Source organism: Protopterus annectens, chromosome 2.part2, assembly GCF_019279795.1.
Source record: "Protopterus annectens isolate FY-2018-M chromosome 2.part2, PAN1.0, whole genome shotgun sequence".
Taxonomy (NCBI): domain Eukaryota; kingdom Metazoa; phylum Chordata; order Ceratodontiformes; family Protopteridae; genus Protopterus; species Protopterus annectens.
The window spans coordinates 227378396-227406011 of record NC_056730.1 but is presented as its reverse complement, the minus strand read 5'-3'; positions in this window follow the sequence as shown (position 1 = coordinate 227406011).

Here is a 27616-nt window from a genome sequence, read left to right as displayed (position 1 = left end):
GCTAGTGAAGATAATGGGCAGGATTCACGAAGCCTCCGTGTAAGAGATACATGGCTTACACGGAGGCTGCAGTTAAATGGTGTGATGTCAGCATGTCATGCATATGCATGAGGGCATGCTGAATCACACCGAAGGCTAACACGGTCCGTGGAAGACAGTAGGGGGCGTGTCCGTAGGCCGAGCCCTGTAAGCGGACACGCCCCCAGAAGAGTAAAATTGCCCAAAGTAAACACCCACGACAGAGGCCATGGAAATGTGAATAAACATAACACAACACATGCCCCCACAGACTATGAACATAAAATATATAAATGAACATCTTATATTTTTTTTTAAATCGTAAAGATTTTTGCCCGTGAGTGCGCTCGTTTGCGTGGGCATGCCCGTAGCTTAGCCACAGGTAGCAGTCAGTGGAAAAGCATATAAGAACTACATATGCAAAGTAAGCCAAGAAGCAATAGCGTAGCGGTAGAGACGTCGGCTGAAGAGCAGGCATTCATGGTTCGAGCCCCCACAACACCAATTTGTATTTTTAGTAAAATAAGCACGAAACAAGTCCCTGACAAACATGTACACATATAAAATCATAGTTCATGTAAAATGTAATGAAATAGTCCATTTATTTTGAAGAAATGTGAGATAAAATAATAAAAAATGCCAGATGTGCCTATAGCTGAGCTACAGTTTAACAAGGTGAGTGCATCTGCCCATAGGTGAGCAGTGGTTTAACAGGTGCAAAATGAGTGCCCAAAGGTGAGCAGTGGTTCAACAGGTGCAAAATGAGTGCCCGTAGGTGAGCAGTGGTTTAACATGCTGAAACTGTGTACCCCTAGCTGAGCTGAGCGTAATATGCATGCTGATAGCCAAATGAGGCGTAATCCAGCGTACCCCATTTGCGCTGCAGGGGATGGGGTTCGTCCCCCCTCTGCAAGTGTGGCCGGAGGAGAACCACCACTCACCCTCCGTAGCATCCAGACTGTGGTGCGTAGGGAGATCCAGGACTCTGTTCTTGGGCCTCTACGCCAGCTTGAGGCACAGGTGGCACAACTTACGGGCATGCCTGTTGCCCGGCCTACACAGCCCCCAGCACAGCCCCATCCTGGGCAGTGAAGGAACAGTGGCAACTGGCCATGGGTGGGGATATCAGTTCCACTGTTGCCATCTGTGGGCTCATGGGCTCTGAATATCCAAACCTCCATCCCTGTCAATTGTGTAACCCCTCCACACGTGTCATACACCGCCCCTGTATGCGTCTTGTTTGTCTTGTCTGTTGACATATCCAACCTACCTCTCCAGCTATACCGACTTCCTTCACCTGACATACCACTCTCACCTGAAAAAAAAAAAAAGGGGCACTCTGTACCCACAAAAAAATTACGCCCCATACATAGCTGCCCATTCCGCACACATGTCTGCTGGACATGGAAACTATCAATTACAATTGGCTGTACAACAAGTATTATTGTTGTCCTGACACCTCTCTCAGGGGTGGAAGGTTTCAAATGTCACACCAAATTACATACATATGCACTGCTGTTGCTGATGAAGAAATGGGCAGCTATGGGCCTTACCTACATCCCTCCTGCAAATCCCAAGCTTGTTTCCCTACTGTCTTACCCTCTTTGTGACCCCTTTTTCACCACTTTCCTGTCTCCCCATTTTCATTTCTTTCAAAGAAAATAGCGTGGGTGTGCGCCAGAGTAAGCACTGTTAAGCGGATGTAAGCGGGTGTGCGCATGTGTGCGCAGAGCTAAACGCCAGTGCGCATGCATGAGCTCCGCGCAAACCAGCGCTAACCCGGTTACAACTGCTTAAAAGTGCCTTAGTCACTCTGATTGACAGGTCCTGTAGTCAGTTCAAAAGCAAAATAAAATCCCACTGTCAGTCCCGAACCCAGGACCTTGGAAACAGTAGTCTGCATAACCTAGCTGTAGCTATGTAGCTGTCAACATAGTATGTAATTGTGCATGTGTGAAATTGGCAATATCAGCAGGTGACGTGTGAAAGGCAACTGGTGTACTACTGCACATTATCATATGCAGTAACAATGGCACAGTTGTGCCCACTGACATTAATCTCCTCATTTCTGCAGGTCCCTCCGGTGTAACAGCAAGGCAGGCCATCCATGCTGGTGAGTGTGTTTAACAATACCTATAATAGTCCTGATAGTGCTAGTAATACTAGTGTAACTCAGTAGTGCTCTGTGTGTATACTGCGGGGTGTGCATGTGTGCATGTGTGCAGGTGTGCCTGTGTCCACATGTGCATGTGTGCATGTGTACATGTGTGCATGTGTGCCTGTGTCCATGTGTGCATGTGTGCATGTGTGCCTGTGTCCACGTGTGCATGTGTGCCTGTGTCCACGTGTGCATGTGTGCATGTGTACACGTGTCCACGTGTGCATGTGTGCATGTGCACATGTGTGCATGTGTCCATGTGTGCATGTGTGCATGTGTCCATGTGTGCATGTGTGCACGTGTGCCTGTGTCCATGTGTGCATGTGTGCGTGTGTGCATGTGTCCACATGTGCATGTATGCATAAGTGCATCACTGGTAACATTGTGTTAACACTGTAAACTGTGTTTCCTGTCTTTTACCCACAGGTTCTGGTGCTGCTCTGGTGTCCTGCAGCAGGGAACCTGAATCTGGTGCCACAGGTACTGGTAATGATGATATCTGTGTAATGGTACAGGAAGTTGTGTCAGGGTCCGCCATTGGTCAGCCAATTGACAGTACACAGCTGTCAACCCCATCATTGCGCACAGTCTTCCTGCCAGTACATCCTTTGTCACCATTGTCCCTAGGTGATGGACAGGATACAGTGGGCATTGACCAGGGTAATGTGGTATCTGTGGCACATGCTTCCCCACACAGCAGCCATAGGCAGGGTCCTGCGATGGTACCACACAGACAGTTGCCCATGGGTTCTCGTGGGAGCATCCGTGGGCGTACTGCCTCTGGCAGACGTGCCCAAAGAGGTCTGTCAACCTCAGCTATGTTTCGGGCTGTCATGCAGGCACAGTCACGTATAGAAAGGTACACCAGACAGGGTCTGAGGGAGCTGAGAGCATGTCGCACAGCCATGACTGACAGTATGCGTGAAATCGCGGATGCTATCCGTAATTTCACTGATGTCATAGACAGACGTTGTGGGGACATATTACAGCAGTTCCACAACCAAATGTCCATGAGACAGGGCAATGGTGGGCGGTTGCGGCGTCGACGTGGCCGTATGCCAGCAACAGCAGCAGCTGGCAGTCGGCGTGGATGACAACAGGCCCGTGCATGCCCCCATAGTGCCAGCAGCAGCCCCAGCAATGCTGGGTCTGTGATGTCATCGGAACACCCCAGGAGACCACGTGCACGTGGCTCTGGACAGTCCCAACAGGGACCTGTGTCCAGTCAACACACTCCTGCTTCTGATGACAGTACCCAGTCTGGCTTAGTACCAGATACGGTCCATAGCACCCCTGCCAGGTACAGGTACCGTGTCCGTGCCCACAGACATTGATCTGTATGACCTGCCAGGTGCAGTCTGTGGCTGTCCACAAACCCCTGTATATGGCAGCCATGAGGTGGAACTGTGTGCGTGCATACACACATGTGAAATGTTAACACCTAGGGCTACCACATACACGCACACACTGCACCAACAGTGCCCCACCCTGTACTGCTGTCCCTCACCAACACACATACACACACATGTCAATTGATGGTATCAGTGGCAGACTCAGGAATACCTAATTCACACCCTGTGCATATGATGAAACTGTGCCACCTCCTGCAATCTCCAACATCAGTGGAGGAACAGGTAAACATGTTGCTGATGCACAGGGTGACTACATAGAAGTGTATTAGTAGTATCATGTTGGTAACAGCACAGTGTGCTGATATGACTGTGTGTATATCCCAGCATGCCTGATGCAGTAACCGTATGACTGTCCTGAATTGTTATCTGCACCCATAGTACGTACAAAAGTGTAACAGCTGCACATAATTGCATACTGGTGGTAAGGATGTCAACAGATAGCCACATACATGGGTAGCACAGGGGGGAAGCTAATGCAAGTAGGGATATGCAATGATGGACATGTACAGTAATGGTGGCAAGTTGCCCACAACGAGTATGCAATGTGGATGTTTGTGCATGTTGATATGTGTGCAGTACCAATGTAATCCAAATCACAATTAACTATGACATAATATCACTTCTACCATGGGCATCTGCGCTGTGCATTCCTGTGTACATGTTGATAGTGCCTACATATTTGCAATGTTACCTACTGTTAATGTTACCCTTTCTTTGTTGTACAATGGACTACTTCCAGCCCTGCTTGCTGTAGCTTTGTTTGCATGCATGTTCGCTTGGGGTTCCCTGGAACACTGCTTCCACCTGCAATGTAGAGTTACAGTGCTTCTGTGGACTCCTAGTGACATCTGCATAGTGTGCGATACGTATGTCAAGTTAACACATGACAGAACGTCACTGACTGTCCTGTTCGCATGTGCATTGTCTGTGACACATTGCACATGTCTTTCCTGGCATTTACGCACATGTGCAGTCATATATGCCAGTGCTATGAAACAGTAGCAGTACACCCACACATACACACCTTCAGTATGTTGTTCCCCATTGGCCCTATGTGTTGGTACTCACCATGGCAATCCCACTACTAGGGTAGCATCTGCAAAGGTAACCTGTGAATCACCTCTATGGTCCAGTTGTGGTTTATGTGAGTCATGTGGCAATGTCACAGCTGCCACATGTATGCAGTCAACCATCACCCTTGGCCAGGAATGTACAACACATGTGTGGGATGCCACCACATAGCCAATCTGGGGACTGAGCACTCTGAACCCAGTAATGCCATACCCTGTCAGGTGGCATGTCATACTACAGTGACTACAATATCAGTCAGACATAGACACGCACTGAGAGCATGCTGAACACACTGGGGCATACGTGGGGACTCAGAATAGCATCCTGCCTGAGCATCACACACCTCCGCAGCTGGCACACAGGCATATGTTACGTCAGAACAGAGCACATGCCACACATGGCACACACATCCCGTGTGCCACACACTCACAGCCTGTAGTGCTACACAACACACCTGCTACAGATGTGTCAGGTACCTCTCTTGGCCGCTGCAGTGGGGTCCCACTCAACAGGCTGTACATGGTGAAGGTCACAGTGATATGCCTCTGGGGCACTATGGTCCACCACAAAACACATGCATACAGGTCAGTCAGAGGCATGGACACATATGACTCAGTCATTGACCATGCCACTATGGATGACCTGAGACATACCTCCCTGGACTACATGATAGGGAACATAGAAGGGATCTCTCAGCATGTGGCATGGGCCAGTATGAGCCTGATCTTGGTTGCCATCATACCCTCACCAGGTATGCTACCACTATATGTAGGAAGGGTGTTCTATGTCTACATTCTGCTCAGTCTCCAATGTCATTCATAGGGTATCCACTGGCTGTCAATGTGTGCTTACATGCTAGGGAAGCCACAGTGATGTGCAAGGGGCAGCTTGCATGTGACACCCATGGCCCAGTGTATACTGGCGAAGCCCCTTGATACACACATACTGCCTTATGCTGCAGGACAGGGATTACATAGCCACCTCCGCGGGTATCACACAGGATAGGACACTAACAGTGATGCTACACAACACCAGCAGTGTACACCGCAAGATGCATGCACTGGACACTGTCCTCAGCACGGTAAACTGCAATGTCTGTGCAGTACCAGAGTCCTGATTCACGGCTCACAGGTGCAACCCATCACTGCCAGGTTATACCTCATACCATGCCTGTTGTCCCCTACACATGTAACACTGGACAGGGGGGTGGTATCCCAAGGCACCACAGATACACACACCTCCAGGTTGTTGGCACAGCACAAAGCATCAGGGCCTATTCATGTGCAACTAACAGTGTGTCGGACTGCCGTCTGGTTCATAGCCTGGCACACACAACACTCCCATACACAGGAAACCCACCTATCCTCCATAACAACACTGGCAATATGCAAGTCTCAAGAACTGTCTTTATATGGCTGGACTGCATCCAGCCAAACATTGTGTGTGAGCATTACTGTAGCTACAACACACTAGTTGAAGGGTTCCCAGCATGTGGTCACTGAATTGCAGTGGAATGACATGTTACCACTCCCACAACAGGTGGGAACATGCAGCACCTGTACATTGACTACATGTAGACTATATGGCCCAGACCAGATGTGTATCCCCTGCTGTAGGTATTTTACCATATACACCCACACTGTATAGACACATACTGCGTGCGGCCCCTGCACAGTAAGACACAGTCATATTGTTATGCATTGGAAATACCATTTATCCACTCGAGGCATGTGTCAGACATGGTAACTACTGCAGGTCACAGGTATTTATGTGTATGTGTCACACACATACATCATGTGTGCATTGCCATTGCTGGTTTAGGCAATGGCATGCATTGTTATGCACAAAGACCCACACAAGGTCATAATGTGTGACACAACCACACGTGGCAGTTGTGGGTTACCAAAACATACCTATCTGTACTCTGACAATGGTAATAGACCCAGTAGCAGAGCGCACTATTGGCATTACTGGCCAACTAGCCCTGTTTGGCTGTGCTGATAGTGTAGTGACATCCCCTGTGTTTACTGGGGGAATATGCAGCATCTGGTGTATTGTAGTATTTGCCAAAAGGATCGGTTCTTTCACACTTGCATTTATACACACCCTACTACTCCCCCCACACACACTTGCCATTTGCAGGATTCATACCCCTACCTAACTAGGTCACGACATGTGAGAGAGACGCATTAGCGAAGCGCACTATTCGGATTACTAGGAGGTTCCTCTTCTCTGGCTGTACTTATAGGGTGCTGACATCATCAGTGTTTTGAAAGGGTAATGTGCATCAGGTAGTGTGATCTCCTGATTGCCAAAACTAACATGTTTTTCATACAAAATTGCACACACACAAACTCAACACATCCAAACACACACACCTTTGCTATTTGCAGGTTTCAAACCCCTAACTAACTATGTTATGACACTTGAGAGTGACGCTATAGCAGACTGCACTATTCGGATTACTGGTAGGTGTTTCTTCTCCAGCTGTATGTATAGGGTGCAGACATCATCACTGTTTGGAAAGGGTAATGTGCATCATGTAGTATGATCTCCTGATTGCAAAAAAGCACATGTTTTTCATACAGAACTGCACACACACAAACTCCCCACATCCAAACACATACACTTGTAGGTTTCAAACTCCTACCTAACTATATGATGACACTTGAGAGAGACGCATTAGCAGATTGCGCTATTCGAATTACTGAGAGGTTTCCCTTCTCCTGCTGTACATATAGGGTGCTGACATCATCCGTGCTGAGATAGGGGAATGTGCATCCTGTAGAGTGCTTTCACAGTTGCCAAAAGGGACATCTCCCTCACACAGACTTGCACACACACTAGCCCCCCTCCACACACACACTGGGCAGTTGCAGGATTCAAACCCCTACCTAACTATGTTATGACACTCGTGACAGACGCATTAGCAGAGCGCTATTTTAATTACTGGGAGTTTTCCCTTCTCCTGCTGTACTTATGGGTGCTGACATCATCCGTGCTGAGATAGGGGAATATGCATCCTGTAGAGTGCTTTCACAGTTGCCAAAAGGGACATCTCCCTCACACAGACTTGCACACACATCAACCCCTCTCACCCACACACACACACACACACACACACACACACACACACACTGAGCAATTGGATGGTTCAAACTCCTACCTACCTATATTATGACACTTGAGGGAGATGCATTAGCAGAGCGCGCTAACCGAATTACTGGGCATCTGGTCTGCACCTGCAGTATTTATAGGGTGCTGACATCTTTATTTCTACAGAGTTATGTACATCTAGTACTACCTGTCAGGTGGGGGATAGCATATATATGCATTTGCAGCCACCTACGTCAGGGTCAGATATGCACATCGCACTGGCAGGTTATGTTCTATACCATGCTTTGTGACCACAGGACCTGTAACACACAACACAACCAGTCCAGAACACCACACCCACATCCAGGACACACACTTAGCTTACCTGGGAACAGTGCTGGGATATGCAGGTGTTCACATACACCATTCCAGTTGTTAACATCAGGTACAGGCATATTGTGTGTGAGAACTACTCAGGCCTCTACCACTTTACCGTACAGCCACTACAATTTGTGGGTCCATGTGCTATGGCAGAACCACACACCACAGCCACATGGGGGAATACATATTGCACCTGTCCATCTGCAACATGGGTACTCACTGTTCCACACCAGAGGTAGACCACCATTGTTGATATCTGACCATACCCACATTTCCCTGGACATCCATATCCCATCCCCACCCCCAGGCAAGGTTGTCACTGCACACAAACTGTATTTAGTACAAGCAGACTCTACACTTGTGAAGACTGGGGTGGCCGACTTCAAAGGACCCATGCTGGGGGACTATACTGGCCACTCAGCATAATCCTTGACAATTGCATTCTATGAGCATGTGTACGGTTTGCATTGATCATGCTATCCCACATATACCCATGACTGCTCCACAACAAGACACCTGTCAGGTGTACTCCAGCCATATATGAGCCGTCCAACAGACAGAGTGAGCTAATACATTGCAGAGCTGTAGCCCACAGAGGGAGGACATCTGTGAACAGTTCCGGCACGACACTTCATTCCCACATAATCATCACAACACAGTGTTGACAGTGGAATTGTCCAGACAATGCAGATAGGACTCCCCTCAGTCTGTTATTGATGGCCACTTACTGTTAGGGATCCTCTGCGACACTCTTCCAGCACACACCAACAACATGGCTGTGGCTTAGCACATTCAAACCCTGGGATCTCCACTGTGCCCCTGCTTGACAGAGGCACAGCTCACTAGCCTCACACGTTGCCTTATGTGACCTACTTTACAGTGGCACAGTAGCCTACTGTACTGGGGATGCAGATGCCAAGCACACTCTGGCTGAGCTGTCATTCCCTAGGGCAACAAGCCTAGTACTGACCTCTACACCCATATGTTCAATTGTCAGATGCACAATATTTGTTGTGCTGTTCTACTGTTTGCAGGTCTTTATTGCCATAGCATTTCCTGTTCCTATGACCAACTTGTGTATCTGTGGAAGATGTTTGCATATGATGGCGATCCACTATATCACTTATGTCTCTGTAGTCATTTACTGTGTGCACTGGGCAGATTGCTGTGTTGTGGTTGGTTCCTGGAATGACACGTACAAATACCAGATATGTGTGGCCAACTGCTAAAGAGATATGGCCTAAGTGTGTGAGCATGCCCAGTTCAGCTTTTCCATGGCATGTTGTCTGCCATATGCCTCATTTATCAAAGTGTGCGAGCATGCCCAGTGTGAGCTTTCCATATGTTACACTCTGAAGTCCACCACATATTAGGGTGTGTGTGAACTTCAACAATATCTCACGTTTATGGTTGTGTGTTGGGTGTCATGTTGTGTACTAACTGGCCAACTGCTTCGTGTGTGCCACAACAGGGATTATACTGTGCCTGCAGGATTGCATGGGATACTTTGCAGACAGTTGTCAACATCCTTTCATAATGACCTAACAATGTAGTACCGTATAGTGTACTGGTTCAGTACTTTCACTGTGGTGGACAGTATCCTGGGCTTTAGTCCTATCACTGCTTGACATCTTCATAGTGTGCACAACAGATTGTGTAGGGGCCAGTTGTGCACATATGACCATGTTGCATTATGTTCAGATATGGACTACCTACACCAGGCTCATCCAACATTGGTAGTGTATTCCACAACATAGGTGGAAATTGGCAAACACTAGCGATGTTCCCTAGGCCATTTCTGATGCTAGTCACAGGGTGTGTTTGTCCTTCGACACACATTGTAACTGGAGTTTGCCATGACATATGTCATGGTTGGTATACTGTGCCTCCGTCTACCTCTGACATAACAGTGATACCCAGGGTTAACCTACCATCTCCCATCCACTCATCGGGATTCCTCTTGAGGGGTGTCGATAGGTGACTCTCTGGCTAACCTGTACCGGGAGTCTACTCAAGAGTGGGGGTGCATTCTGTGTTATGGATCATTCTGTACAGCTTGTCCTATGTATGTCAGTGCTGGGGTTCAGGTCTCTCATGTGCATAGCTCACTGCCATTCAGATTGTACAAGGTGCAGCATGTTCATTGATTCCAGGTTGGACATGGCTTCATATATCAGGCACAGCTTGCCTGTAGCTGGGCAGTATGGCAGTGTGTGGGGCTGCAGTTTGTTTACTCAGGCAACACATGGCATCTGTTTATGCTCTTTGCTACTCCTGGTGGGGTACTGTTTTGGACTTTACATTTGATGGAGGTGTCTGCTGAGGTATATCCCACAGGGGCTATTGTAGTCAATTGTGACGCTGATGAAGGATGACTGCAGAGCCACAGTGACCTCCCCTTATCTACATCTGACAACCTTCTTGATTGGGTGGGTATATGTTATGTTTCTGCGAACACTACAGCCACATGTTTGTCCAGTGCAGGATATCTATCACCTTGTGTCCCCAGGTCTCTCATTACATGTTAGGTACTTAATGGGTTAACACCTGTGTGGTAATTTGTGGGCACTTACTGTATATCCACGGTGGTTGTATATCCACAGTTCTGCAATTAGCTTGCTGACATGACTATGGCTGTTTTTGTAGGTGGCCCTTTTGTGGGTTGCTTGTGTCAGCTGGGGGTTGGATATGGTGGGCTGTTTGTACTCCTCTGCATACATGTTCAGTCACAGTCCTTCCATGTTGGCCTATACCTATGGGACATATATACAGAACGGGGGGGGGCCCAGGACCAAGCCTTGTGGGATGCCACTCATATCTGCTTTGTAGTCTGACATGGATGCAGCATGTCTGACCATTTCAGTTCTGTCCTTGGTCTGGTTTGCAACCCCTCTACTGACATAGGGGTATATATTTAAGCTGGTGAACATATCCATACTGAACTCGTAGGGTATTGTCTAGAAGCATATGCACGGTCCAGCTACTCTGTGTGGACCACATTGCCCTCATCAATGACCTTAATGACTGCTTCAAATGGGTCAAACATGTTTAGGGGCAGGATCTGCAGTTATCACAGCCACACTGTGTAGGGTCTAGTATCAGTAGGTCCACGATAGCTTTATGTCTGCGGTACATACTGATCCTTTCCATAGCTGTGCAGACCAAGCTTGTCAGGATCCTGGGGTGGTAGTTTGCAGTATCCATTCAGGCAACACCTTTGTTGTGAAGGACCACTGTTGTTGTACACTGCTTTTTGGGTACATATCGTGTGGTAAGGCTGATATTGGGCAGTAGTGTGATTTGGCATTCCATTATTCTTGGAGTCCATGTTGGCCTCAGCCCAAGACACCATCACATACCTTTGCTGCTGTGTGTTTTGCTTTGCAGATGATGGCTATTACCTCAGCATCTGCAATGTCAGGGGACCAGCAGTCTGCTGGGATAGATATTTTGCATTCTGGGGGGGGGGGGGGGTTGCACTGCACCTGTCAGGTCGTATGCTGGCAATATGTGTGTGTGTTTGGTATGTTGTTTGTAATATCTGTGTGATTCTGATCCTATCTGTGGATTCCCAACATGGTTCCTACCATCAGTTAAGTAAGCCTTGTGATTATCCTTAGTGTCCTGTACAATTTGTATCTTCATAGGTTCATGGGTTCATACTAGGCTATCCACCCTAGGGCATTAGTAAGCCAAGCCAGTGTGTGTGTCTTTCGCCGCCCCTTGCTATGTGACTACTATGGCCATTTATGATTTTCTTTACTGTGCCTCTGTCTGGTCGTCACACAGTGAAGACCCCCAGTATACATGTACGATCATCCATCCACTTGGCAATATACCTGTTGAGGGGTGTCAGTGAGGGGCTCTGCCTAACATGGATTGGGATCCTGTTTCTGGGTGTGAGGAGCCTCTGGGTTATGTATCTGTCCCTCCAGCACATCCTATTACACTATGTGTTGAGGCTGACATCTGTCACTATCACAGCTCCAATTTCTTTGATTTCCTGTGGTGGAGCATGTCCATTACTCCTGTGTTGGACATGGCCTTGTACAACAGACATACAATACCTCTGTGTAGGCAGTCTGTGACTGTATTCAGCTGGGGTGTATACAGCCAGGCAGCATATGACATATATTTGACACCCTTTATCCTCTTGGTGGGGTACCTTTGAGGTCTTCTGAAACGCTGCAGGTGTCACATACAGTACATCCCATATGAGTCATTGTACTAGATTATGGGTGTGATAAGGGAACAGTACAGAGGCACAGTGACCTCTGTTGATGTAGATGTGAATCCTTTCATGATACGGTGTCCAATATTGACAATCTTCCTAGCCACATTGGCATTGTGTGTGTCACATGACAGATTACTGTCAACTTGTGTCCCTAGGTCCCTGATTACTCCTTGTATACATAATGGTTTACCACCTATGTGGTAATTTGTGAGTACCTTGTCTGGTGTTTGGTGGGACATTCATACTGTCCAGTGTCTTCAGGATGTCTGGGTGGAGTTCTTGTGTATGAGAGTGTGGTCTCTCGCATTCTACAGACTGTACGGCAGTTTTGACTACACTTCAGTGCACATGGGTGGTCTCTGCTGCTTTGTGCATTGTCAGTTACCTGGCCATATGGGTGTCTGTGCTGCATATGGATACTCCCCCTCCTTTGATGTTTTGGTCCAGGTGTTGGGGCCATACCGCATGATATGTGGTATAACCTGGTAGTGCTGGTGTGCTATCACTAGGCTTGCAGCAGGCTTCTGTCACTGCACAGACATCGATGTTCTCCATACTGGGAAGTGCCTCAGGGGCATGCATATTGCAGTTTACACATCTGGCATTGGTCAGCATTACCCTTATGTTTCTTACCACTTATGTTTTCTAGGGTGGTGGGTAGTCTTTTTGGCCTTGCCTACATACAGCTCTATGGAGGTGGCAAAGGCCTTATCCAGTATCCAGACGCACAGGGGTAACAGGTGCAAGCCATCCCTGGAACAGCAGCATGGCTTGTCATGTATGACATCTCAAGCAGACAGACATTAGACCCTCTTGGACTGACAGCTGTAACTGTGCCACCTGTTAAAGATGATCATTCTGTGTTTGTATTGTGGCATCATTCTTGGTGAGGGTTGGATGCTGCACACGGCCAGTGTCATACTGGCCTGGGGTACATACTCAGAGAGCTCATCCATGTCTCTTTTCAGGTAGTCCAGGGAGGTACATCTCAGGTCATTCACACCAGCATGGACATTGAGTGCATCATATTTCTGCTTGCTTTGGGGTGACCTGCGTACTTGTGTTATGTGGCATATTGTGGCAGCCTACAGGCAGCTTACTATACCCTTTCCCTTGTTCAGTCTGGTGAGTGGGACAGCAGTGTGTCTGCCTATACAGACACCTATTACAACTGTATCAGGCATGTTGTTTCTCCTTCTGGCCTGTGACTGTTTGGCACACCAGCTTTGTGTACTATGTGTTGCATGTGCTATGTTTGGAGGTTGTGGTTGCTAGGGATCTGCTTTGGAGGCTTCTGTTGGTGTGGTGTGTTTGTAATTAGCGCCTCCGGGAAAGTTTTTCTGTATTTATGTGTTTGGTTTACAGTTGTGGTAGGTCTATGTGGGACTGGGTTTGTGGTGTATGTGGTTACCTTCTCCTCCTGACTAGTTTTGACAGTACTGAGTTGGGGAGCTCAGCTTCAGTTTGGATACATGGTTGCATCTATCACATATATTTGTATTTATTGGGGGGAGTTGTGGTTGTCTGTGTACTTGGGACAGGTGTCACATTGCCTCTGGATTCACAGATTCTACTTGTTGTGGCTGGCCTTAGTGGATTGTATGTGTGGACATATGTTATTGCCATACTACTGATCAGTGATTACTTCCCTTTTTATGTTTGCTCTGTCATGTGGTAGCTTCCTCATTCTCTTTCATGGTTTGGTAATGGCTGGAGTCCAGCATGCCAGATGCCTGCATGTATGGCATTGTTTCTTGTTGTTATTTGTGATTGCATACTCCATGCTTTCCTGGCTGTGTTCATGGAATGCCTGTATAACATGTTCTGTGGTGTGTCCCATATTCTGCACTTGCACATGGCCTTTCGTGGATTCCACATCGGTTTGGAGGGGTGCAACCTATGCTTTACACATGTTTTTCACTGTGGTATTCTGGCCAGGGACTGGGGTCGGGATGTGTATATCCAGTGTGATTACTCTATGGTCTGGTCTTACCAGTGAGGGATACACTTCTCATCTTGCCATCCAGTACACATGTTGCTGATTATCACATCCAGTATGCTTACCCTCTTGTGGGAGTGGTACGTTGTTCCTGGGCATTTTGGTTTATGGATTCTGGGAACTTTTCTCCGACTGTGTTGATGCTAGTATAATGCTCCCAGTGTATGTCTGGGTATTTTCAGTCAAGCATTATAATGTGGTTTGGGGGGCTTGATATATTCATGTATTCCAACATAGGCCAGGTGCAGTTCCTGGTATTAGGACAGTAGTCTGCAGCAGGCTATATACTGGGAGGCAGTTTTAGCCATTGGTATTTGACCATGGCTATTCCATGCTGCTTCTTGTTGTGGTACCAACATGGGGGTGTGGTTATCCTTGACATTTATTGCTAGTCACCCTCCTTTCGTAGCTTGTTCCATGTTTTGCGGCTGTACAGCACAGTATGAGGTGTGACCTGGTAGTGTTAGGGTGCTGATGTGAGCCTTGACCCAGTTTTCTATTACAGGACTGATATCTACATTCTCCATACTGTGTGCGTTTACACTGCACACATCTTGCTGTTTAGACTTCTGGCATTGGGTAGCATTACATCTAGGTTCCTATCCCTTGTGGTACCTATGAAGGTGGGTTTGTGTTTTGAGACTTACCTATTCAGGGCATGCTGTGGGTACTGCCAGCCTTTGCCAGTATCCATGGGGCCTGGACTGATAGGTGCATGCCACCCCTAGCAGGTGGTGCATCATGTCATGCTCCGCATGTCTTCCCAGGCTGGAACACATTGGCTCCCCTTTGACTAACTGCATTACTTCAGCCAGTTATTGCTATTTATCATCCCATCGTCATTTTGTGGCTTCATGCTTGGTGAGGGTGGATGTTAGTCAGGGTCCTCAGGTGTGCATATAGTACATGGTGTTACATTACTTAACACATGGCATTCATGCCTCAGGTGGTGCTGCAGGGCTGCCTCTGTCGGATGCGCATATTACACTCCCTGTACATGTTTGTGAGCAGGTCATGTCATTTTAGGCATCCCTGTTATTATTTGAGTGAGTCAGAGGGGGTATCATTCCCAGGGTTCCTACTAAGCCAGTGTATGTGCTATGCATTGCCTCTTTGCCAAGGCCAGGGCATACTGGGCATGCCTCCTTCTGCCTACTGGGGCAGGCTCAGGTTGTTCCTCCTCTGAGTCACGCTCTGCCTGTGATGGCCTTGGCAATGGTGGGGGGCTGTTTGGCCCAGCCCTATGCTGGTCCTGCTGAAACAGTTTTCGCAAGATCATATTATGTAGCATAGCACATACCATGACAATTTGGGTACATGTAGTTGGTGTGTACTACAAGGCTCCACCAGATGTGTCCAGACACCGGAGCCGTGACTTGAGCAGCCCAAACACACGCTCTATTACATTACGTGTTTGTGCATGTGCCTCATTATGGCGTTCCTGTTCAGGTGTGTGCGCGTTTCTGATGGGTGTCATCAGCCACGGCTCCAGTGCATAACCTGCATCCCCCACTAGGTGTCTGTGTGGGATGTCCCCATTGGCAAATGTCTGGTACAGCTGCGTCAAATGCCAGATGTGGGAATCATGGTAACTCCCAGGGCAGCCAGCACACACATTCATTATTATGCCCTGGGCTTCACACATGACCTGGCAGTTGATGGAGGGGAAGCCCTTGTGGTTAATGTAGGCCCTACCCCGCTCACTGGCTGGTGCTTTGATGCGTATGTGCGTGCAGTCTATTGCATCCACTTCCTCAGGGTATTCCGCTATTTGCTGGAAAAGACGCATATTGCTGGCCAATACCTCACTGGCATTGGGGAAATATACATGATCACCGACATGTGCTGACATGGCATCCAGGAACTGGTTCTCAGACCAGTTGGTCTCTGGAAGGTACCTGTTGCTAGTATTCTTAGGCCAACACATACCTTGGTTTCCACTGGGATGGGTTCCCCTCTGTTGGTTCTGTGTGTGAGACATGGCCTGCACAGCTCAACTATTTGCTGCAGGAGCTCTCTGTCCACTCTATAGTGCTCTACTATCTCCAGCTCATGTAACCCATGGTAGGTGACCCTGGGCCTGTACACTCTTCTCCATCTCCTCACTGTGGGTTGTCTGGCACCATCTGCATTGTCACCACCCTCAGCAAGTCGCCTATGTCTCATTATGACAGCTATGGCAGCCCCTAACATTTCTACTCTGAGTGAAGCTTTTTCAGTTTTCACTTCTATTAGCTTACTCCTGTCTTGCAGTGTCTCTTGAGAGAAACATCCTGCACTGCTGTTTGCAGAGTTTTAAATGCTGGGCTGGGCTACTATTCTGCCTGTGTAATTGCCTGCTTCTAATTGTTTTCACCTGCTAGCTCCAGCAATATTCCCTGCTAGCTTCCTACTAATTCTGTTGCTTCCTTTTTCCTTTCTGTTTCCTCAGGGGGGAGCAGCGTGCATACCAGCAGAAATGCGCTCACAGTGGCTTACACGCGCGCACACATGCTTACACGGTTTACAATCGTCTTCTTCGGGTTAAAACGCGTGCACACCAGCGCAAACAGTGTTAAACATCTACCAACACGCTCCCACATGCTCAGTCTCCCTTACACATGCGCACACTGCCCTACTCGCGCTTCATGGCGCGCACACTTGCACATGCACGCCCAGCAAGAAACTTTAGTGTAAGTAACAGTGTACACCTTCCATTTCTTGACTTTCCCAGACTTATCTTGTGGCACTCCTCTTTCCCTGATCTGTGTCTATCATCTGTCATGTTACACTGACCTCCAATGAACTGCATTTCTTTCTACCATTCCCCCCCTGTGATGTCACCTATCTCCTACTCTATTCCTCCCCCTTATGTATCTCTTACACTACTCAGACTGTGCTCATTTGCTATGTGACTGTGAGATTCAGTATCCTAACCCTCATTTACATGAGATTGCCTACTAATGCTTAGTTACATGTCTTACACTCAGCTTCCCCCCTTAGCAACCACTACACGGTGGCCATGTTGTTTTTGGTCTGCTGGTCCCTGCATTGTCATTCCATGTATTGCATAAAACCCACATTTGTGGGTTTATAACCTTTATTTTTATGTTTTATACAGCGCAGCCTGTTTGCGCGGGACTGCGCTGGGTTTAAACATTGGCGATCGCCGGAAAAAAAAATTATATTTTTATTATTTTGGCATCGGGTTACCTTGCCAATGGCCACATATTTGGCCATTGGCATGCTGCCTGACACATATGCACCCTTTATTTGGAGCTGACATGGCTCTGTTGTGAATTTTGCAGAAACATACTCAGTTGTCAACTGAGTACATTTCTGCAGCTAAAATGTCTCTTATACGGGCTGGTTTCTGCTTCGTGGATCACTAATATACCTCATTTGCATACCTTTCGGCTGCAAGTGAGTATTTAGCATGTCCACGCCCAGTCTATGTAAGAGACGTTTTAGCTGGTCTCTTACATGGAGTTTAGGGCTGTTCCTGGATCGAGAGGCTTGCATGGAGTGTTACACGTCTCTTACACTCCGTGCAAGCCTTCGTGAATCCTGCCCAATATGTCATCACAGACTGATTCATCTGCACTAGGAGGTATATAGTGTTGCAATACGTAATGATTTTTGAGTTAATTTTCAGTGTAGGTACTAGGACTTCAACAATATCAATATTCGTTGGGTGCATGGTGAGGTTAAAATCTTTTGAAAATAAAATGTCTAGACCACTATCTGTTTTTACCAGAACAGTTGATACAGATAAGGTTGTAACCAAGAGGCGGTATTTCTTAATTTTTTGTATGTGACTTAGGTTTCTGGTATTGCAATCATATCAGGGGTGTAGACACACATCCATCTATGCAGGTCTGTTATTTTATTCCACATAATATTAAAATTTATATAGCATAGTTTTAATCAGGAATGGCTGCTCCAGAAAAGTGTGTTAGTGTTGAAAAAAAAAAATCAAGCGGATGCTATTATGTATGGTAGTTCCAGGGTTATGGCGAATATTCCCCACATTTTGGAAGTTATTTGTATTTACTTTTATAACGGTGTTTAGATTTCTGCAGTAACATTTGGCCAAATATGGCTTATATAAGTCTAGATGGTTACTTTGTTGGTAGACAGTGGAAGATAACCAAGTCAGTCATGCTAAATCTGAATATTTGGGCTTTATTATTGAAATATTGAGTGGTTTTACATTGAGTACTTGCATGGGAGTGTAAGGGGTATAGTAATATAAAGCTAAAACCAAACACTGCCACGGCTAGGAATCACTTCTTCAAACTTTTATTCACAAATTACAAACGATTGAGCGCTTTCTTCCCTACATTCAGGGATTTCATCAGAATCTACATTCATTCACTATTTCCCCATTAAATACTTTATTCAATCAGTGATGTCACTCATTAAAAGAACTGATGGGATGTATTTAAAGTGTACAAAACATGTTAAAACCACCTTTTAAAATATTGTAAAAAAACCACGTCACTATAAAAAGTACTGTTCTCCTTTACTTTTATATTTATAAAACCACGTCATTTTAAATTTCATTTCATAAAATCCACTTTTTTTATTTAGTAAAGGCTTTATACAAATAACTTCATTTAAGCCTGGGGTTAGACTTGTTTGCAATTTCATTTGCCATTTTGTTTCCCTTTCTTCAATGTGGGTTCGATAGTCACCACCCCTCGGATTTTTTGCTACTTTCTCTAAAATAATAAACTTAAATTCTTTACAATCCTGGGAGTTGCTAATGTGCCTATATAGGGCATTATTACTGTTCTTGGTACTTATCTGGTATGTGTGTTCGTATATCCTGTCCCTCAGTTTTCTCTCAGTTTTACCTACATAACAACTGGGACAGGATTTACACATAGCCAAATAAATAACTCCTGTACTTTGACAATTCCCTTTCTCCGGTTTCACTGCAGTTTTTAAATAGTTATTGATTTTTATCTTGTCTTCTGTACATATAAATTTACACTGTGAACAGTTACCACACTTTGTGGTACCATACCTATTACTAATCTTCGTGGCCATTTCAAAATTCTTTTTCAAGTTTGGACCTACTTTATATATGAAGTTAGGTTTACTACCTCCGATATTCCATAGTTTAGGGTTGTTTCTCAAAATGACCCAATTTTTATTAATAATTTTCTCTACCTCTTTTGCATTACAACCATATGGAACAATCATAGCTCTTTCATATCTTTTACTTACTGTGTATTTTATACTTTTTCCTTCTTGTAAAGAATGATTGTTCCCTAGTAGTGGCTTATATTTCTTGCCCCTTTCATTCCTGATGTACTCCACATATTCATTTATTATTTTCACAGGATACCCCCTTTCTTGAAACATGATAGCTACTTTCCTTAATTCCTCTTGTAGGTCTTACTGTTTCGAAGTCATTCTCGCTACCCTAATTAATTGTCCTTTAACTATACTATTCTTTTGTCTGACTGGATGGTCACTGAAGTATTGCAAGTAAGAATTACTGAATGATGGTTTCCTATATACCTTGCATTTTAAACAATTGATGTCCTTTTCTATATATGTGTCCAAATAATTTATTCCTTTTTTATCATACACATACCTAAACTTTAGTAATAATTAGTAATAGGTATGGTACCACAAAGTGTGGTAACTGTTCACAGTGCAAATTTATATGTACAGAAGACAAGATAAAAATCAATAACTATTTAAAAACTGTAGTGAAACCGGAGAAAGGGAATTGTCAAAGTACAGGAGTTATTTATTTGGCTATGTGTAAATCCTGTCCCAGTTGTTATGTAGGTAAAACTGAGAGAAAACTGAGGGACAGGATATACGAACATACATACCAGATAAATACCAAGAACAGTAATAATGCCCTATATAGCCACATTAGCAACTCCCAGGATTGTAAAGAATTTAAGTTTATTATTTTAGAGAAAGTAGCAAAAAATCTGAGGGGTGGTGACTATCGAACCCACATTGAAGAAAGGGAAACAAAATGGCAAATCAAATTGCAAGCAAGTCTAACCCCAGGCTTAAATGAAGTTATTTCTATAAAGTCTTTACTAAATAAAAAAGTGGATTTTATGAAATTAAATTTGAAATGACGTGGTTTTATAAATATAAAAGTAAAGGAGAACAGTACTTTTTATAGTGACGTGTTTTTTTTACAATATTTTAAAAGGTGGTTTTAACATGTTTTGTGCACTTTAAATACATCCCATCAGTTCTTTTAATGAGTGACTTCACTGATTAAATAAAGTATTTAATGGGGAAATAGTGAATAAATGTAGATTCTGATGAAATCCCTGAATGTAGGGAAGAAAACGCTTAATCGTTTGTAATTTGTGAATAAAAGTTTGAAGAAGTGATTCCTAGCCATGGCAGTGTTTGTTTTTAGTATTTATAGTAGACTTCACACTGCAGGGCTCAATTGTGTGTTGTAAGTCGATTGTGGGAGCCTGTTCCTGGCATGGATTCACTAGATGATATTCCGGCGATTTTTTCCCCCATTAGAAGAGAGGAACTTCATCAAGTTCAATTCAAACTTGCGATAGTCAAAGGAGAGCTCACAAGGTTAATTGAGCTCTTTACTCAACCTGGAGATCAAAATAGAAGCGTTTATCCTAAAAGAAAATGCCACTCATCACCCCTGAGTGACGTTATAATCAACGAGACTAGAAGTATAAGATCTAAAGGAACTAATGGTGCGAAAGAGGTGAACGCCTATGAGAATGGAAACGCTAGTCTCCTGCACCAAGAGAACCTGCCAATAAGTGTCGACAAGTCATTTGAAGCCTTGAGAATGGGGGCGAGACTGAAGGAAACAAGCTTAAAGTATAGACACACTGAAAATAGATGTAGCAGAAACAGTCTTAATGAGGAGCGGAATGTGGGATGTAGGACAGAACATAGAAATTCAACTCAGAGACATGTGAGTAACAGTCCAAACCTCATGGTTCAAAATCAAAACACAGGACATTGTAAAGGTTTTGACTATTTGTTAACAAAGCAATATGTATTTTCAGACAATGTACTGTTAGACAAAATGAATAAGAACACAAATGGCAAACAGGATATGTTTGATGGCACAGTGAAGGATATTGTTTTTAAGTTTGAATAAAAAATGTTTCTTATTAAGAAATTGCAGGTTGAAAATGGATATTTATCTGAATGTGTGTTGAAAAAGGTAGTACCTAAGGGACTTAGGATTTACAAATTTCCTTTTGGTTTGGACTATGATAACTTGATAGCTGAATTTACAGAAATGTTTGATAGGTATGGTATGGAGCTGATTGGGAAAATAATAAAAAACAATGACAAGAAGTTAAGCACACTGATAGGTGAAGCAGAAATTTTAGATAGGAAAATTAAAAATGACCTTCTATTTTCAGAATATGAAGGTATGTACTATAGAAATATAGACAATACAGATTTTAAATGTAATAAAATATTTGAAACAAAATGTAAAAAAATGAAAAGAGATTTGGATGAATATAGGGAGAATAGGGCATATGTGATAAAGAAAGACAAAACAGTGAAAAGCAACAGACATATTATGAACAAGAATAGTAATGCACAAAGAAAAATACAAAAATTTGAAATTAAAGGAAAGTATTACAGTAGTGAAGAGTATAATAAAGACATATATGAATCTCAACCTTTTCAGTACCACCAAGAATGGGATGTAGGACTGGAAGAGGAAAGAGGGCAATGGGTAACAGGATGGAACAGAAGGAACAATTACAAGAAATAGAGAGGGCAGAAAAAATAGTGCAAAATGGAGTAATAAATACAATGAAAGGATATCATATCTACAATTATGCAGGGGTAGATTTAACAACAGAACACTTTGAATTGTGTATGAAATGTTTAAAATGTGTCCCTGCAAAACATTTTGACTACACTGACACCATTATTGAGCTAAAAATGTTTATGAGAAAGTTGAATTTGGCCTACATATTCCATGATCAAACTAAAAATGAAAGGAGAACTAATAATGTGGAATTTAGAAATAAAAGTGTGTACAATCCACCTTTAGATCCTACTCTAAATGTATTGGAAAAGGCTATTATGGAAGATATTTATAAACTGAAAAGTAAAGAACAGCGTACTCTTAAAAATAAAAATCTCAGTAACAAAGAAAATGAAGTTTTGCAAACATTAAAGAATGATAAAACCATAAGAGTAATGCGACCCAATAAAGTGGGTGGGATGGTTTTCTATGACACATTGAAATATTCCCAAAAAATCTTTGAAATGCTCAATGACCTAGAAACATATCAACCAGCTTCACTTAATGAGATAAACATTAGCTATAAAAGGATAGATTACTGTTTGGAAGATTACCTTTTGGAGCAAAGAATCACAGGAGAAACATATAAATATTTAAAAGTTTTGAATCCAAAAGTAGCAACCATTTTTGGGATACCTAAGACCCACAAAGATCTGGAAAATTTAAGTTTTAGACTAATTGTAGATGGACGTGGGTCAAAAACATATCCCTTTGGAGCTACTATAGATAAATGGTTGAAACAGCAGATCTTGAATAATGAACATATTTTAAAAGATCCTTGGGATTTCTTGGTAAGAATTAAAGAGGAGTTTTGGGGCAATGATGTAATATTCCTAACCATCGATGTAGTGGAGTTATTTACACCTATCCCTAAACAAGAAGGTTTAGAAATCTTTAGAGACTGCCTACATAAGAATACACTTTAGATAATGACAAAAAAGACTTAGTAGTTGAATTTATGGAAATAGTCCTAGATTACAACTATATTATATTTGATGGAGAATATTACAGGCAGCATAGAGGTGTAGCTATGGGGGCCTCTTGTGCCCCTGTATTCGCCAATCTTGTACTTTTAGAGTGGGAACAAAAATATGTGTTTAAAAGTGAGTTTTTCCAACACATGAGACTTTATGTTAGGTTTCTGGATGATATATTTATTTTATGGAAAGGTCCAGAAAATATTATTAAAGATCTGGTTCAACATCTTAATGAAAGCACAGGATTTCTAAAGTTTACGTATGTGTATGATGAAAAAGGAATAAATTATTTGGACACATATATAGAAAAGGACATCAATTGTTTCAAATCCAAGGTATATAGGAAACCATCCTTCAGTAATTCTTACTTGCAATACTTCAGTGACCACCCAATCAGACAAAAGAATAGTATAGTTAAAGGACAATTAATTAGGGTAGCGAGAATGACTTCGAAACAGGAAGACCTAGAAGAGGAATTAAGGAAAGTAGCTATCGTGTTTCAAGAAAGGGGGTATCCTGTGAAAATAATAAATGAATATGTGGAGTACATCAGGAATGAATGGGGCAAGAAATATAAGCCACTACTAGGAAACAATCATGCTTTACAAGAAGGAAAAAGTATAAAAGACACAGTAAGTAAAAGATATGAAAGAGCTATGATTGTTCCATATGGTTGTAATGCAAAAGAGGTAGAGAAAATTATTAATAAAAATTAGGCCATTTTGAGAAACAACTCTAAACTATGGAATATAGGAGGTAGTAAACCTAACTTCGTATATAAAGTAGGTCCAAACTTGAAAAAGAATTTTGAAATGGCCACGAAGATTAATAATAGGTATGGTACCACAAAGTGTGGTAACTGTTCACAGTGTAAATTTATATGTACAGAAGACAAGATAAAAATCAATAACTATTTAAAAACTGCAGTGAAACCGGAGAAAGGGAATTGTCAAAGTACAGGAGTTATTTATTTGGCTATGTGTAAATCCTGTCCAAGTTTTTATGTAGGTAAAACTGAGAGAAAACTGAGGGCCAGGATATACGAACACACATACCAGATAAGTACCAAGAACAGTTATAATGCCCTATATAGGCACATTAGCAACTCCCAGGACTGTAAAGAATTTAAGTTTATTATTTTAGAGAAAGTAACAAAAAATCCGAGGGGTGGTGACTATCAAACCCACATTGAAGAAAGGGAAACAAAATGGCAAATTAAATTGCAAGCAAGTCTAACCCCAGACTTAAATGAAGTTATTTCTATAAAGTCTTTACTAAATAAAAAAGTAGATTTTATGAAATGAAATTTGAAATTACGTGGTTTTATAAATATAAAAGTAAAGGAGAATAGTACTTTTTATAGTGCCGTGGTTTTTTTACAATATTTTAAAAGGTGGTTTTAACATGTTTTGTGCACTTTAAATACATCCCATCAGTTCTTTTAATGAGTGACATCACTGACTGAATAAAGTATTTAATGGGGAAATAGTGAATGAATGTAGATTCTGATGAAATCCCTGCATGTAGGAAGAAAGTGCTCAATCGTTTGTAATTTGTGAATAAAAGGCTGAAGAAGCGATTCCTAGCCGTGGCAGTGTTTGTTTTTAGTATTTATAGTGGACTTCACCCTTCAGGGCTTAATTGTGTGTTATAGTAATATAAAGCATTAAGGGGGCTGTTGTAGCTGGTGAGTAAAGATAGAAGAAGAAAAAAATAAAAATAAATAAAACTAGAAGTTGTATTACTTCTTACAATATTTCTAGATAGGATGTGTTTGCTTAGCCACCATAGTGTAGTAGAATGATGCTTGCTTTTCCATAGTGTAGCGGTGAAGGGAGATAGTGGTGACTAATATTTTTAACTTATTTTAAGTAGTCATAAAGGTAGAATGCTGCTGTGTACACACAATATGCTCATTTGAATTCAACAGAAAGAAATATAGAAAATATGACCTAAGGAAGATCCAGAAGTGTGGCCAAAAAGTTTATTGAGGTTATCAGGAAAGGAAAGAGTTTGATTACTGTATATTAAAAGTAGTGGGCAGCACTACAATGTATTAAAAAATGAACAGGTGAGAAAGAATGTCAATGAATGGGGGAACAGAGGGCAGATGAATGAGGTAGTGGGCAGAAACAAATGGAGAAATTACTAAGGCATGGCATATTTATTATATGATACTACATCACTGTCTCACTAAATTGAAATATACTATATCAACCACAAATGGTTGAAACTCAGTCAGTCAAAAAAATACCTCCACCCTCCACTCCCAGCTAACTCTTTATGCCGACTACAAGATTGTAAAACAAAGCACAAATAGTAAAATCTTATCCCCTCACTGTTTAGAAATCCTGCAAAATAAATGCTTGAATCCTCCAATGAACTGACAGAACAACATTGCTGACTAAATGTTTGATGTAATGAATGGTCAAACACAGGGAAACTAGCATTGTCCATATCATAAAGATAAAATAAGTTATTATTAGTTGGTAGAAGGGGTGGAGCTAAGGCAAAATAAGGGAAATGAGGGTGGGGGCGAAAGATATAGGGGTAGGATGGGGAAGAGAAGCAGAGTTAAGTCCATTGAGAAGAGCAGGCCAGCCTCAGCATTATGTCCAACCAAAAACAATCTGTTGGCATTAGGTCCTTGACCACACTTTAATGATTTACAAGGTCGCCCAGAAACACATAACTTGCATATATTATTGCTCCAATACCAGTTAAGAGATAATGAGCGGTAGCAACTTAACGAATGAAGAGTGCAAAACAATGTTAATGTCTTGGTATTCATGGTATGCAATGCCATTGACTGAAGCAAGTCAAATATATGCTGAGGTAACACTAAATAACAGGGTTAATTTCTGCAAGGTCTTCTTTCTGCAGCTACCACAATGACCACAGTCATCAGATGTTCACTAAATGTAACAGCTGTACATGAAAACATTCATACACCTATTTGGAGGTCATAGAATTAGAAATACCCAGCAAACTACTGCACATAGACAAGAACGTTTGCTTGTTATAATTTAGATGAAAATCAGGACTGCATTTAAGCAGGCAGTTTGGTGCATCTGTTATTCATGAAGCTGCTTTCTGTTTTATTAATAATGCAGATCACCTTTGCCTGAACTACATTCAGAATAGGGTTGGGGTAAACTGCAGTGGTAACTGACCACAATACCTGTGGAAATACTGAAAATACAAAATGTCACATAAGCAGCTCTCTATATCTAGCAACAAAGCAGATGACTAAATGTGTTTGAGCAATACAAAAGGAAAATGAGCTCAACAAATGCAATGATAGTACAAAATATGCCCGCATGTGACTGAGTATTAGTCTAAAACAGAAGCATACCTCTCAACCTTTTAGAGTAAGAAATCTGGGCAAAGCCATGAAAAAAGTAGTACAAATAGGGGCAATTTTTAAATATCGCTCTTACAAACTTAGAAAGTTGATAGAATAACAAGTTTTGAAGCATGAATTTTCTAAAGGGTATGAAGTCTGAAACTCAAATGTCTGTCATTATTTTCTAATTTCACTCTTTAATGATTTGCCACTAATTTGCTAGAAAGCCACAATTTTATGAAAAATGGACCTAAAATGTTGTGTTTTTCAGCTTTTCCAGGTTAGGGGTCGCCACAGCGGAACTCTCGTCCGCTAATGATTGGCAGTTGATTTTTATGTGCCAAGTTGCCAGCCCTGACGCACAACCTTCAACGAAGGTATGCCCATTCCCGCATGTCTCCACGCAGAAGACGCTCTAGCTGAGAATCGAACCGGACAGTGTCTTACTGTGAGGTGACAACACTACTGCAGCACCACTATGGACCTAAAATATAAGGCAAAAATCTGGACATTCTGTGAAAATCTGTACAGTTGAGAGGTATGACAGAAGTATACAAGGAGAAAACAAAAGCACTGAAAGTAAATGGGTGGAACTACATTATATAACAGAGTCTGAATATACTAACAATAGACTTCAGCAATATTTCTTATGGTATAACAAGAACTACAAGTTAGCAAGAATTATGCCCTAACAATACCCTGAGTAAAAATACAAGCTAACAGTACCTTTGCTTAATGGATACAGAATGCGATGTACATATACCTGTGGTATGATGATGGCTGCAGGGATGGAGTGCAAATGAGGATTTTTTTCCAAAGCAGCAGGACAGGTAAGCATCCGTGATCTCTGATGTTAATAAGCTATACCAAATTTAAAATCAATTTTGTGGTATACTTTAAAAAAATAAAATGCCATCAATATAATCCCAGCCTGGTGTCCAACCAAAAACAGACTATTGGAGTTGGTCAGTGCCCACACTATTGTGATTTACAAAGGCGTCATGAAACACCTCTGTCCATCTGTCCCTCAAGATATACCTGAAACTGGCTCACCTTCAGCTATCACATGAGACCATGTCCTAAGCGTGCTGTTAAGAGATAAAAAAACTGCATTGGCAGTTCTTGACAATATTCCTGGATG